Source organism: Rhincodon typus, chromosome 1 (genome assembly GCF_021869965.1).
Source record: "Rhincodon typus isolate 14 chromosome 1, sRhiTyp1.1, whole genome shotgun sequence".
NCBI lineage: Eukaryota > Metazoa > Chordata > Chondrichthyes > Orectolobiformes > Rhincodontidae > Rhincodon > Rhincodon typus.
The window spans coordinates 94,322,014-94,334,851 of record NC_063332.1 but is presented as its reverse complement, the minus strand read 5'-3'; the positions used below and the strand labels follow the sequence as shown (position 1 = coordinate 94,334,851).

General features: G+C 38.9%; 1 protein-coding gene across 1 annotated transcript in view; it reads right to left on the bottom strand.

Annotated features, from left to right (window-relative positions):
• The window catches only part of LOC109925625 (coiled-coil domain-containing protein 149), a 135,275-nt gene that overhangs the window by 111,508 nt on the left and 10,929 nt on the right, over window positions 1-12,838 (bottom strand). The gene's annotated exons all lie outside the window — the stretch shown is intronic.

The following is a 12,838-nucleotide window of genomic DNA, read 5'->3' as shown; positions in this document are numbered from 1 at the left end:
TTTGTTTGCAACAATGACATTGTCACAGAAAACCTACAGACTAGTATTTTAATGAGGACTTTTGCAGTGTTTGCCGACAAAACACCCTGGGACAGAAAGTATCACTACACAAATGCATCCATAAATACTGGGATTACCTAATGCTATCACTGAACTTACTTATTGTGCACTTAGCAGGAAGTTTGGGGAAAGGTACTTTGATTTCAAGCTCATCACTGCGGTACCTGCCCACTTAGAAAGCATTGAGCAATAACACAATGACCAGCCAATGGGAAAGGCGAATGCTGTGAAATGTGAGGATTGCTTTCTGGAACAAGTCAGACATTGCACCCAACTGTCACTCTTTGTAAGACAAGTTGGAAGGTGCAGTTATATATATTTCAATGTTCACTGCTTTGTTTTTTGATTGCCAAGGTACCTAGGCTAGCCTGCCCATCCTTCCTCTTAATTTCAATAACAGACAAGACTCACCATCACCCTGATACCTCTCTTCAAGACCAGGCAGATGAATTGAACAGTTATTTTGTATTAGTCTTCACTATAGAGAATACAAGTAACATCCCAAAGCCACAAAACGTTAGTAAATGGAATGCAGGGTGGACCTCAGGAAAATCACAATCACCTGAGAAAGGACACTGAATAGAGTGTAGGAGCTGGGGACTGACCAGTGCTCAGGTCCTGATGGACTTCATCCTAAGGTCTTAAAAGAAGTTGCTAGTGAGATAGTTGATACACTTGTTTTAATTTTCCAAAAGTCTCTTGATTTGCCAACTTGATTTGATTAGATTGGAAGATAGTGAATGGAACTCCTTCCTTCAAAAAACGGAGAGAGACAGGAAGCAGGAAAATGCAAGCCAGTTAGCTTAATACTTATCATAGGGAAAATGTTAAAAGCTTTTATTAAACCATGTTAAACAGGGCACTTGGGTGAGGTCAAGTTAATCAGGCAGAGTCAACATGGTTTTGTGAAAGGGAAATCATGATTGACAAATCTACTGGAGTTCTTTGAGGTGGTAACATGCGCTACGGATAAACAGGAACCAATGGATGTATTGTACTTACATTTCCAGAAGATGTTTGATAAGATGCTACATCAAAGATTACTGAAGAAAATAAAAATTCATGGTATAGGTGATCCATACTGGTGTGGATAGAAGATTGGCTGACTAACAGAAAGTGAGGTACAGGCGGTAAATGCATTGGAGTCAGTTCAGAGAAGTTTTACCGAATGAATACCTGGAATGGGCAGGCTTTCTTAGGAAAGGTTAGCCTGGGCTTTATCAACTAGAGTTTTGAAGAGTAAGTGGCAACTTGATTTTAATAGATAAAATCCTGAAGGGCCTTGACAGTTTGGATATGGAAAAAAGGTTTCCTCTTATGGGAGAATCTAGAACTAGGGGGCCAGTATTTTATACTCATAGATCGCTCATTAGAACAGAGATTAGACTGTTCTTTTAATCTCAGAGAGTCGAGAGTCTTTGGAACTCTCTCCCTGAAAAGGTGGTGGAAGCAAATTCCTTGAATATAAGGCAGAGGTAAATAGGAAGAAGAGTAGGCCATTCAGCCCCTTGAGCCTGCTCTTCCAGTTAATACAGCAAAGCTGATCAAACATTTCCATGTCTTTTATCCACACTATCCCCATAACCTTTCATGCCATTAATCAAAAATGTATCAAACCTCTCCTTTAAAAATATACAAGACCTGAACTTCCACACCCAAAGTAGAGAATCCCAAAGATTCACCACCTTCATTCTCCTCAATTCTCATTTCAGCCCTAAATCCCATTTTCTAAAATTGCGTCGCCTTGTTCTAGACTCTTAACAAGGAGGGAAATCTACCTCCACCTGATCTGTTCATCCCTTGAAGTATTTTATAGGTTTCAATGAGATCATCTTTCATTCTTAGAAACTCTAGAGAATACAAGCCTCCTTTGCTCAATCTCTCTTCATAGGATAGTTCCACTATTCTGGGAATAAGTCTGGTGAATCTTTCCTGAGATGAGAAGACCAAATCTCCACACAGTACACAAAATGCAGTCTAACCAAGTTCCTCTACAACTTTCGCAATACTTCACTACTTGTGTACTCAAATTCTCGTGATAAAGTCCAGCATTCCAACGGCTTTCCTCATAGCTTGCTGCACCTGTGCATTAGCTCTCTGACACTAGTTAACAAGGACACCCAAGACCCTATGTATATTTACAATTTCTAAACTCTCATCATTTGAGAAATAGCCTGCACATCTGTTCTTCCTACTGAAGTGGAAAACCTCACATTTTTCCATATTATGTTCCATCTGCCCAATCAATGAGCCTCATCAGATCTTCCTGAAAACATTCTTCCTCACAACACACATTCTCACTTAGCTTCGTATCAGCTGCAAACTTGGAAATATTACATCTGGTGCCGATGTTATTGTGAGTTGCTAGCAGCCCAAGTATGGATCCTTGCTGTGTCCAACTAGTTACAGCCCACAAAGGTAAGAATAACCTATTTATTTTTACTTTCTTTTCACCTGCTAGCCAATCATTAATCCATGTGAGTACATTACTCTGTAAACCACATGCTTTAAACTTGCTAAACAACCTCTTGTGGAGGAATTTATTAAAAGCCTTCCAAAAACCCAAATACAGAACATCCATCGACTCTCTTTATCAATTTGGTTGGTGCTATCTGTATAATACTTCAAAAGGTTTGGAAAACACGATTTTCCATCCATAAATCTGTGATGACTACACCCAATCAAATAATTTTATCGAAGTGTCCAATTATCACCTCCTTTATGATGGATTCAAGTAATTTCTCGACTGATGGTCTAAGTCTGATGAGTTGGTATTTCCCTGAATTTTTTCTTGCTCCTTTCTTAAGAGTGGGATGATATTTGCAAGCTTCCACTCTGTACGTATCATTCCAAAATCCAGGGAATTTTGGAATATGATAACTAATGCATTGACTCTCTCTATAGTCACACTGGATAATTTCAATACTGCTCTGGCATTTTTTGTAATATAGTTATCATTCATTTGATCAATACTACATCATGCATTCACTTCTATTGTAGAGATCTGGGATGTTAACTATCAGGTCCCAAAGACTGATCGACTTGCACTAATTCCTCCAGTACAAATGTCTTACTGTTAATAATTTCTTCACCTCCTTATTCTCCCTAGTCATCTGGATCTCTAAATCTGGGAGATTTCTTGTATATACCTCTGTGAAAACAGACACAATGTAATAACTTAGCTTCTCTACCATTTTTCTACTCCCTTTTATAATTCTCTTGACCCTGCTTTTGTTGGATCCATCTTCATCTTAGCCAAATCTTTCCCTTTTAAGTACCTATAAATGTTTTTTTCAGTTAGATTCTTGTTAAGCAAGGGGTTGAAAGGTTATCCACAGTAGGTGGAAATGTGGATTTGAGGTTACAATCATATCAGCCATGATCTTATCTGAGTGGTGAGGCAAGACTGTGGGGCAAAATAGCCTACTCCTGCTCATGATCCATAAGTTTGCATGACCAAGAATGCTGATTAAGTGGAAAACCCTTTGTAAGTGCACCACCCTCCTACACCAGCACTTTCATAAAGTTTGGTTGAAGACTGCTGCCTAAATAAAATACACCAAGATCAGGAGCTGATCTATCTGGGACTTCCATGTTTTACATGTATCTTACCTTTAAGAGAGTTGTCCTTTCAGGACTCCACATACTGTGTGTATAAAATGTTCTAACTGTGCCTGGCAGTTGATCTGCTATGGTTTTGTAAGGTGCACACATCAAAATCAGTTGCTGTAATGGCTGCCTTATAACTTATAATATGTTTCACTGTTTTAAATAAACTATCCCATAGAGTTAATCAATCCATGACGAGTGACTATTAGAACACTATGGTTAACATAAAACTCCACTGCTTCAGTTACAGTGGAAATCTTGTGCCAAGATTTCTTGGATTTTGCATCAAAAGGTCCTGCATTTAGATGTACTGGTTTAACAACAACTGCTTGTTTAATATTTATTTCGATGTTTGCTTTTTTCAAATGTTAGCCCCTTAGCCAGGAGAGGGTGCAGGAGAGGGGAAAAAGGCTTCACTAAATGAACTTTATCCAATGCCCTTGTACAGAAAAGGGCAAACATTTGAGATTTTACATTTACAGTTGGTTATGTAAAAATGGATAAATTCCTTTGTTTAATTTTACAATCTACATAATTTATGCATACTGCTTTAAATTTTTGCTAATTAATTCTTGATCGTATTATTAATTCTTGATTATTAATAAACTGAGAGTAGTTATATCACAATTGTTAAGTTATCATATTCCAAAAGGATGGAGAATGTTTGCAACCTTTCTCTATCATTAGTAGGTAACAGAACAGTAACAATGGAATAATACTAAATGTCAGAAGTGCTTGCTGGGATTTCTGCTTTGTAATCACTCCTAGATATCCATAATTCTTTATTCAAACACAGTAAAACATTCTGCTAAATGAACATCAATTTAGTTGACCAGTCACTGTAACAGATTCTCATTACCATTTCTACATGGCTATAAAGTTAATTTAAATAAAGGACTATGACAGGAGAAAAAAAAATCTATACTTACAAAGCTTGACTGACTAGATAATATACTATATGGTAATGCATACAAGGTACTGAATAATTTCAATACAGCTCTGGCATTTTTTGTAATATAGTTATCATTCATTTGATCAATACTGCATCATGCATTCACTTCTATTGCAGAGATCTGTAATTGACTTTCATTTATTTCACCTCATTACAATTCGAAGCAGTTTTTGTTTTATTCATCCATGACATGTGGACAACAATGGCTAGGCCAGCATTTATAGGCCTCACCTACATTCCCTTGAGAAGACGCTAGTGTACTGCCTCTTGAACTGGTGCAGTAGATATGGCGTATCTGCACCCATAATGCTGTTAAACAGGGAGTTCCAGGATTCTGACCCAGCGTCAATGAAGGAATGGCGATAAGGTTCGTAATTAGGTTGCTGAGCAGCTTGCAATGGAACTTGCAGGTTGTGATGTTCCCATATTTCTGCTGCCTCTATTTTTCTATATGCCAGAGATCATGGGTTTGGAAGTTATAGGAAAGATTTGTGAAACTTGAAAGGGTTCAGAATAGATTTCCAAGGATGTTGCCAGAGTTGGAGGGTTTGAGCTGTAGGGAGAGGCTGAATAGGCTGGGGCTATTTTCCCTGGAGCGTTGGAAGCTGAGGGGTGACCTTATAGAGGTTTGTAAAACCATGAGGAGCATGGATAGGGTAAATAGTCAAGGTCTTTTCCCCAGGGTGAGAGTGTCCAAAACTAGAGGGCATAGGTTTAAGGTGGTGGGAGTGTCCAAAACTGGAGGGCATAGGTTTAAGGTGGTGGGAGTGTCCAAAACTAGAGGGCATAGGTTTAAGGTGAGAGGGGAAAGATTTAAAAGGCATCTAACTGGCAACTTTTTCACGCAGAGGATAGTGCGTATATGGAACGGGCTGTCAGAGGAAGTGGTGGAGGCTGGTACAATTACAACACTTAAAAGACATCTGGATGAGTATATGAATAGGATGGGTTTAGAGGGATATGGGCCAAATGCTGTCAAATGAGACTAGATTTCTTTAGGATATCTGGTCGGCATGGATGAGTTGGACTGAAGGGTCTGTTTCTGTGTTGTATATCTCTATGACTATGACTCTAAGTTGCTGTCGAAGGAGCCTTGGTGAATTGTTACACTGCCTTTTGTAGATGTGCAGATGATACACCCTCCTATTTGAGGGAATGAACATTTTAAATGGGGTGCCAATGAAGTGGGCTGTTTTCTCATGGATGGTGTTGAACTTCTTGAGTGTTGTTGGAACTGCACTCGTCCAGGCAAGTGGAAAGTATTCCATCAGGGCTCTGATTTGTTCCTCGTAGATGGTGGGCAGCTCAGGTGAATCAGGAAGTGAGTTAGTCGCTGCAATATTTCTAGTCTCTGACCTACTTTTGTAGCCATTGCATTCATATGGATAGTCCAGTTCAAATTCTGGTCAACGATAAGCTGCAGGATGTGGGAGATTCAGCAATGGTAATGCTATTGAATGTCAACTAGAGATAGATAAAATGTCTCCTATTGCAGTAAACATTGCTGGCATGTGAATGGCAGACATGTTCCTTGCCACTTATCATCCCAAGCCTGAATGGTGCCCAGATCTTGATGCATTTAAATAAATACTGCTTCGGTCTCTGAGGAATCACATACGATGCCAAATATTGGTGTGATCATCAATGATTATCCTCAGTTCTGATTGTAGAGGGAAAGGCATTGGTGAAGTAGCTGAAAATATTGGAGCCCAGAACATTACCATGAGGAACTCCCGCAGTGATAATATGGGACTGAGCCAACTGTCTTCTTAAAACCACAACCATCCTACTAGGTATGATGCCAATTAGTGGAGAGCTTTTCCCGACTCCTAATGATTCTAATTTTGCTCAGACTCCTTGATGCCACATTTGGTCAAGTGCTTCATTCATGTCAAGGACAATCACCCTCATTTCCACTCTTCTATTCAGCTATTTTCTCCCTGTTTGGACCAAGGTTGTACAGAGGTGAGGAGCTCAGTGAGCCTGGCAGAATCCAAGCTGAACAACAGGTTTATTATTGTACATTTACCACTTGATAGCACCTGCCATCCACCTTGCTGATAACCGAGATTAGATTGATGGGGCAGTAAGTGGCTGGGTTGAATTTTTCCTGTCTTTTTTTGGACAGGACATGCTGAAGCAATTTTCCATCTTGTCAGGTAGATATCAGTGTTGTAGCTGTACTGGAACAGATTGGCTCAGGGTGCAGCCGGGTTCTAGTGTACATGTCTTCAGCACTATTGCCAGAATTTTGTCAGGGTCCATAGCCTATGCAGTTTCTAATGTTTTCATCTTTCTTAATGTCACGTGCGATGAACTGAACTGGCTGAAGTCCGACAACTGTGCACTCAAGAAAAAGCCAATATCAACCATCACTTGGCACTTCTGGCTGAAGATGCTTTGCCTGTGTTTCTTGCAGTGATATGCTGGACTGCCCCATTATTGGGGATGGAAGTATTTATGGAACTTCCTCCTTAATTGTCTATCATCATTCACAATTGGATGTGGCAGAATTAACTATGATCGATTGGTTGTGCAGTTAGGTTCACCTATCGCATGCTGCTTACACTGCTTGGCATGTAAGTAATCACATGTTATGGTTCACGAGGTTGACCCCACATATTTAGGTATGCCTGGTGCTGTTCCTAAACTGTCCTCCTGCACTCTTGATGTACTTGGTAATTAGCCAGAGGTTTCCTTGCCCATGTTTGACCAGATGCCATGAGTTTTTACAGAGCCCAGAGTCAATGTTGAATGCTGGCAGAGCAACACCCCTCTCAACGGTATGTAACTGTGGCACCTCCACCTATTGTTCTGTCCTGTTGGTGGGATGGAACAGACGCAGGGATGCTGATGGCATCACTGACAAGCTCTTTCTTGATTCATCCTGTGGGACGTCTCCCCCAATTTCGGCGCAAGCCCCCAGATGTCAGTAAGTAGGGCTGTACAAGGTTGACAGAGTTTGCCAGAGTCTTTTCCGGTGCCTTGGTTAATGCCAGTAGTCTGTCAGATTTTATTCCTTTTAATATCAACCAGTCACTGAGCATTTAAAATTACTGTGTATCAAAATAACTTTAATTTGATTGAAAGTTATTTTTCTGGGGTTACCAAGAGATTCGGTGCCATCGGTTATTTTATCTAATTTTGCTCTTCCTGATGAAAGGATGTATCATCTGGAAATTTCCCACAGCTGAGATTTGCAGCTGAATTCATGGAACCACTTTAAATCCAATTGCTACTTCTTTCGGCAATGAGTCATCACTAACATGATCACTTCTCTCCAAAGAAACGAATACATTCCACCCCATTGTTTCCAATGCCATACCAAATCAAAGATAACTTAAATTTCAAATTACAAATGCACAAACAAACATATAAATCAGAACTATAGGTCGGCCATTCAGCCCCTTGAGCCTATTCTGCTATTCAATAAGATCATGGCTGATCTGATTATAAACTCAAATCTACATTATCATCTAACCCTGATAACCTTCATCCCCTTGCTTAACAAAAACTCATCCATTTCTGTCTAAAAAATATGCAAGGGCTCTCATCCCACCACCTTTTCAGAAAGACTCACAACCAGAGAAAAAAATTCTCCTTATCTCTACTTTAAATGGATAACCCGTGATTTGTAAACAATGACCCTTAGTCCTAGATTCTCCCATAAGAGAAAACACTCTCTCCACATCTATTCTGACAACAACCGCCAGGACCGTACCTATTTCAATCAAGTCACCTATTGTACTTCTAAACTCCGGCAAATGCAAGCCTAGGTTGTCCAGGCTTTCTCATAAGACAACCCACCAATTCCAGGTACTGGTGTAGTAAACCTTTTCTTAACTGCTAACAATGCATTTATATGCTTTCTTAAATAAAGGTGACCAATACTGTTCACGATACTCCAGATGCAATCTTACCAGTGCGTTATATAACTGAAGCAAAACCTCCATACTGTTGTATTTAATTCTCCTTGCGAGAATTAATAATATTCCACTAGCTTCCCAAATTACTTGCTATATCAGCATGCTATCCTTTTGTAATTCATGCACGAGGACACCCAGATCCCTCTGCATCTCAGAGGTCTACATTTCTCACCATTTAGAATAAAAATGAAGAATATTATCTAGGGCCACTTGACCCAAAATGTTAACTCTGATTTCTCTCCACAGATGCTGCAAGATCTGCTGAGCTTTTCCAGCAATTTCTGTTTTTGTTTCATGTTTATTCTTCCTGCCAAAATGGACAATTTCATATTTTACCACATTATATTCTATTTGTCATATCTTGGCCCACCCACTTAACCTATCAATTTTTTTTGTACCTCCTTGTGCTCTCTTCACAACTTATTTTCCTACCTATCTTTGTGTCATCAGCAAGCCTGGCATGCATACCTTCTATCTCTTCATCTGAGTCATTTAAATGAATAGTAAACAGTTGAGGTATCAGCATTGATCCCCATGACACACTACTCACTACATCATGTGAATCCGAAAATGTCCCATTTGTACCTAGACTCTGCTTCCTGTTAGCAAACCAATTGTCCATCCATGCCGATATGCTACCCTCTACATAATGACCCTTTATTTTCTGCAATAGACTTTGATGTGGCACCTTTAAAATGCCTTCTCGATATCCACTGGTTCCCCTCATCCAAAGCATGTGCTGCCACTTCAAAAAACCCCAATTGATTGGTCAAACGTGATTTCCCTTTCACACGACCATGTTGACTCTGCCTGATTACCTCGCAATTATCCAAGTGCCCTGTTATTACTTTTTTATTAATAACATCTGATGGAGAAAATGTTGAAAGCTAAGCTAACTGGTCTGTAGTTTCACATTTTCTGTATCCCTCCCTTTTTGAATAAAGTAGTTGCATTCACTATCTTCTAACCAAATGGGATTGTCCCCAATTCAAGTGGGTTTCGGGAATCTATAACCAATGTATCAATTATCTCATTAGCCACTTTTTTTAAGATCTTTAGGACGAAGTCCATCATAATCTGGGCACAGGTCAGCCCACAGCTCTGACAATTTATTCAGTATCACTTCTCTGGTCATTTTCCCTCCCATATTGCAATTTATTGCTGCATCTAAAATTTTAATTGCATCTCTATAGTGGAAATGGACACAAAATACCTGTTTAATTCATCTACTACTTCTATATTTTCCATTATTAATCATCCTATCTGACTTTCTACAGGACCAATGCTCACTTTATAAACTCTTTTCTTCATTAAAATTTATAGAAACTCTTATGATCTATTTTTATATTTCAAGCTTGCTTTCTTTTTTCTCTATTCTTTACCTTTTTTTATTAGTTTCTTGATCATTCTTTGCTGTTTCTAATATTCTGTCCAAACCATCTGCCATCTGTCTTTGTACAAGCATATGCTTTTTCTTTAAGTTTGATACTATCTTTAACATTTTCAGTTAACCATGGATGTTGAATACATCCAATATTTTCGTTAATTTCGTTACAGTGTGTGGACCTCCGAGACCAACTTCCAAAACTTGGAGTCAATGCGTCAGCATGCAATGGGTATGCTTGGAATCTCAGAGTGGCTGGATAATTTAGATGGGCACTGGATAGTCCCTGAATTTTTGCTTACTCCTGAATTCAAGACTGCCATTGGGGGCTGAGGTGATGAGGAAGGGAATAAGTCAAGGCAAAATGTCTGAACTCCACATCTTCGAAAGCAGAATCCTAATAACATTAAAGAATACTATATCAAGCAAAAATTAATATCTAGGTAACACGATTGAGGAAGTGAACAAGCTGGATTAACCAATTATTTGATTGTTAAGAGAAGGAGAAAGCCAAAAATAATCAAAAAGCCTTCAGTTCAAGATAGAACTACAGATCTCAGTCCATAATGGAAGACAGTACAAGTCAACCATCTTCTCCCCAACAAACTTATTCTCCAAAGTCTGAGGGAACACATTCAGCGAAAACTGTGAAACTCTTCAATTCATTTCAATTTGTAAAGTCAAAGGCATGGAATATATAACAATATAATAATTATGAGGGAGAAAAGACTTGGGAGGGGATATTAGACATAGTGGGGTTGGGGAGAGGTCTGAATATTTGACTGAATGCAGTGAGACCAGCCCCTGTGTAATGGGGAATTAGTCAAAGAAGGAGTCTGTAGGAGACAGACCTGCAGCTAGTATGTCGTAAGTCTCTGTAATAATGCAGGCCATGTTCATGTATTTAGCAAATTGTTGCAGTAATGCAACATTGTTCACACAAAACTCGTCTAGTTAGATCAGAAAGGTTGATATCTTTATCCATACTAGATCACTTCATGCTTGAAGGAACCCACAAGCAATAGCCAAGGCTAATTAACTTACGACACAATTACTTCTTACGTGTTGCTTTCAAGCTTACAGCATTACACTAAACAAAATATGGATTATGCATGAAATCTAACACAAGTGAGGATCATCAAACTCCTTCAAAAGGCACATTTAAAATGTTGCAAAATGATTACCTCAAATCTGATGCTTACAATTATGTCAATATTAGTTAACACACATCAGTGGTTACAAGAAATTTAAAGAGGAGGCTCAGAATAAAAATTTCTACAATCAAATACGCCATTGAAGTTTATCCATGTGAAACTTCTGGTCAGCACTCTTACAGACAAACAAATGGTCCAAAATTCATAACTCTTCCACTGGACCAGAAGTCCAGCAAGAATGCAGCAGAAACACCGAAAATTAGGCCAAAAATCTGATGCACTAAGTCCAAACTTTTCCTGTAATTTTCCATGAGGCCTTCCTTGGGATGGGCCTCCTCTACTAAGAAAGGAAGAGACTCACAGGAGGAGTTTCCACTTCTCCAAAGAGAACATGTCAGTTCACCCAGTGAAAGTGGGCACACCAAGTGAAGAGCCAAGTAAAGTCCACTTGGAGGTTAAGCATATACATTGTTAAAAGATTAATTGGCAGGACTTTTCAATCCTTTACAAAAGAGGCCAAAAGGCACAAAGGATGTTTCCAGTAGGCATCAGTTTTAATCCAATTGCAGTAATGGGTCAGAGTATTCAGATGAGCAATTTTCTACTTTTCTCAGTCAGGTGGTTTCCCGAGACACACAAGTCAACAATCGCAAGAGCATTTTTGACCATATTTACATTAAATTAAGATTCTGTATAAGCTATGCATCAATCTGGGGGCAATGCTCAAGGCCAAAAAGTAGCCACAATCCTGTCCTAATGACCGTCCCTCTGAGCTTCAGCCAATGAATTTTCATTTATCCTCTTCAAACAATCATAATTTATATAAGGAAGTCAGCTATTACATCCTTGTTCAAGCATTTCTAGGAAGCAATAAGAGTAGTGTTTAACAATTTAGGAATTTTTTTTGAAATCTCTATTTGAGAGGTAGAATAGTCAATATATACGCTGCTGAATGATATTTGGAGTCATGCAACAATGAGATTTAAAAATGTTTTAAACAGCATTCCTGACTTATAAAAAAAATGTTTCGTTGCCATAGCAAAATTATTATTCCCAGGACAATTTTTTAATACCATTTATCAAAATACAGCTGAATAAAATGTTTCTAGTAATAACTATATCGCTTTTAGTTTGCTGACCGACAACATATTATAATTCGCTCTTAAAAATGTAACACGTAGGGTAGTCTAAAATACCAGTAAGCGGTAAAATGTGCTGATAGTTTTGATGTCTACTGACTAGAAAGTGCAGCTTCTTAACTTTTACACGGCCAAAAGACATTAGATCAGAAGTACGCCATTCAGCCCATCGTATGTAGGGTGCCATTCCATCAGATCATGGTTGATGTGATAATCCTCAACTCCACTTTCCTGCCTTTCCCCCATAACCTTGATTTCCGTAATGAATAGAAATTTATCAATCTCAGTATTTCAGCCTTGAATGACCCAGTCTCTGCAGTGTTCCGTAATAAAGAATTCTACAGATTCACAACCATCTTAGAGAAGAAATTCCTCCTCATTTTGGTCTTAAATGGACAACTGCTTACTCTGAGATTATGTACTCTAGACCTTCTGACAAAGGAAACAATCTCTCTGCATCTACCCTGTTAAGTTCACTAAGAATCTTATATGTTTCAATAAAATTGCTTCTCATTCTTCCAAACTATAGTGAATACAGGCCCAAACTACTGATCCTCCCCTCCATATCTAGAATCAGGCAGATTTCTGATGAAGGGTCTGGGCCCGAAACGTCA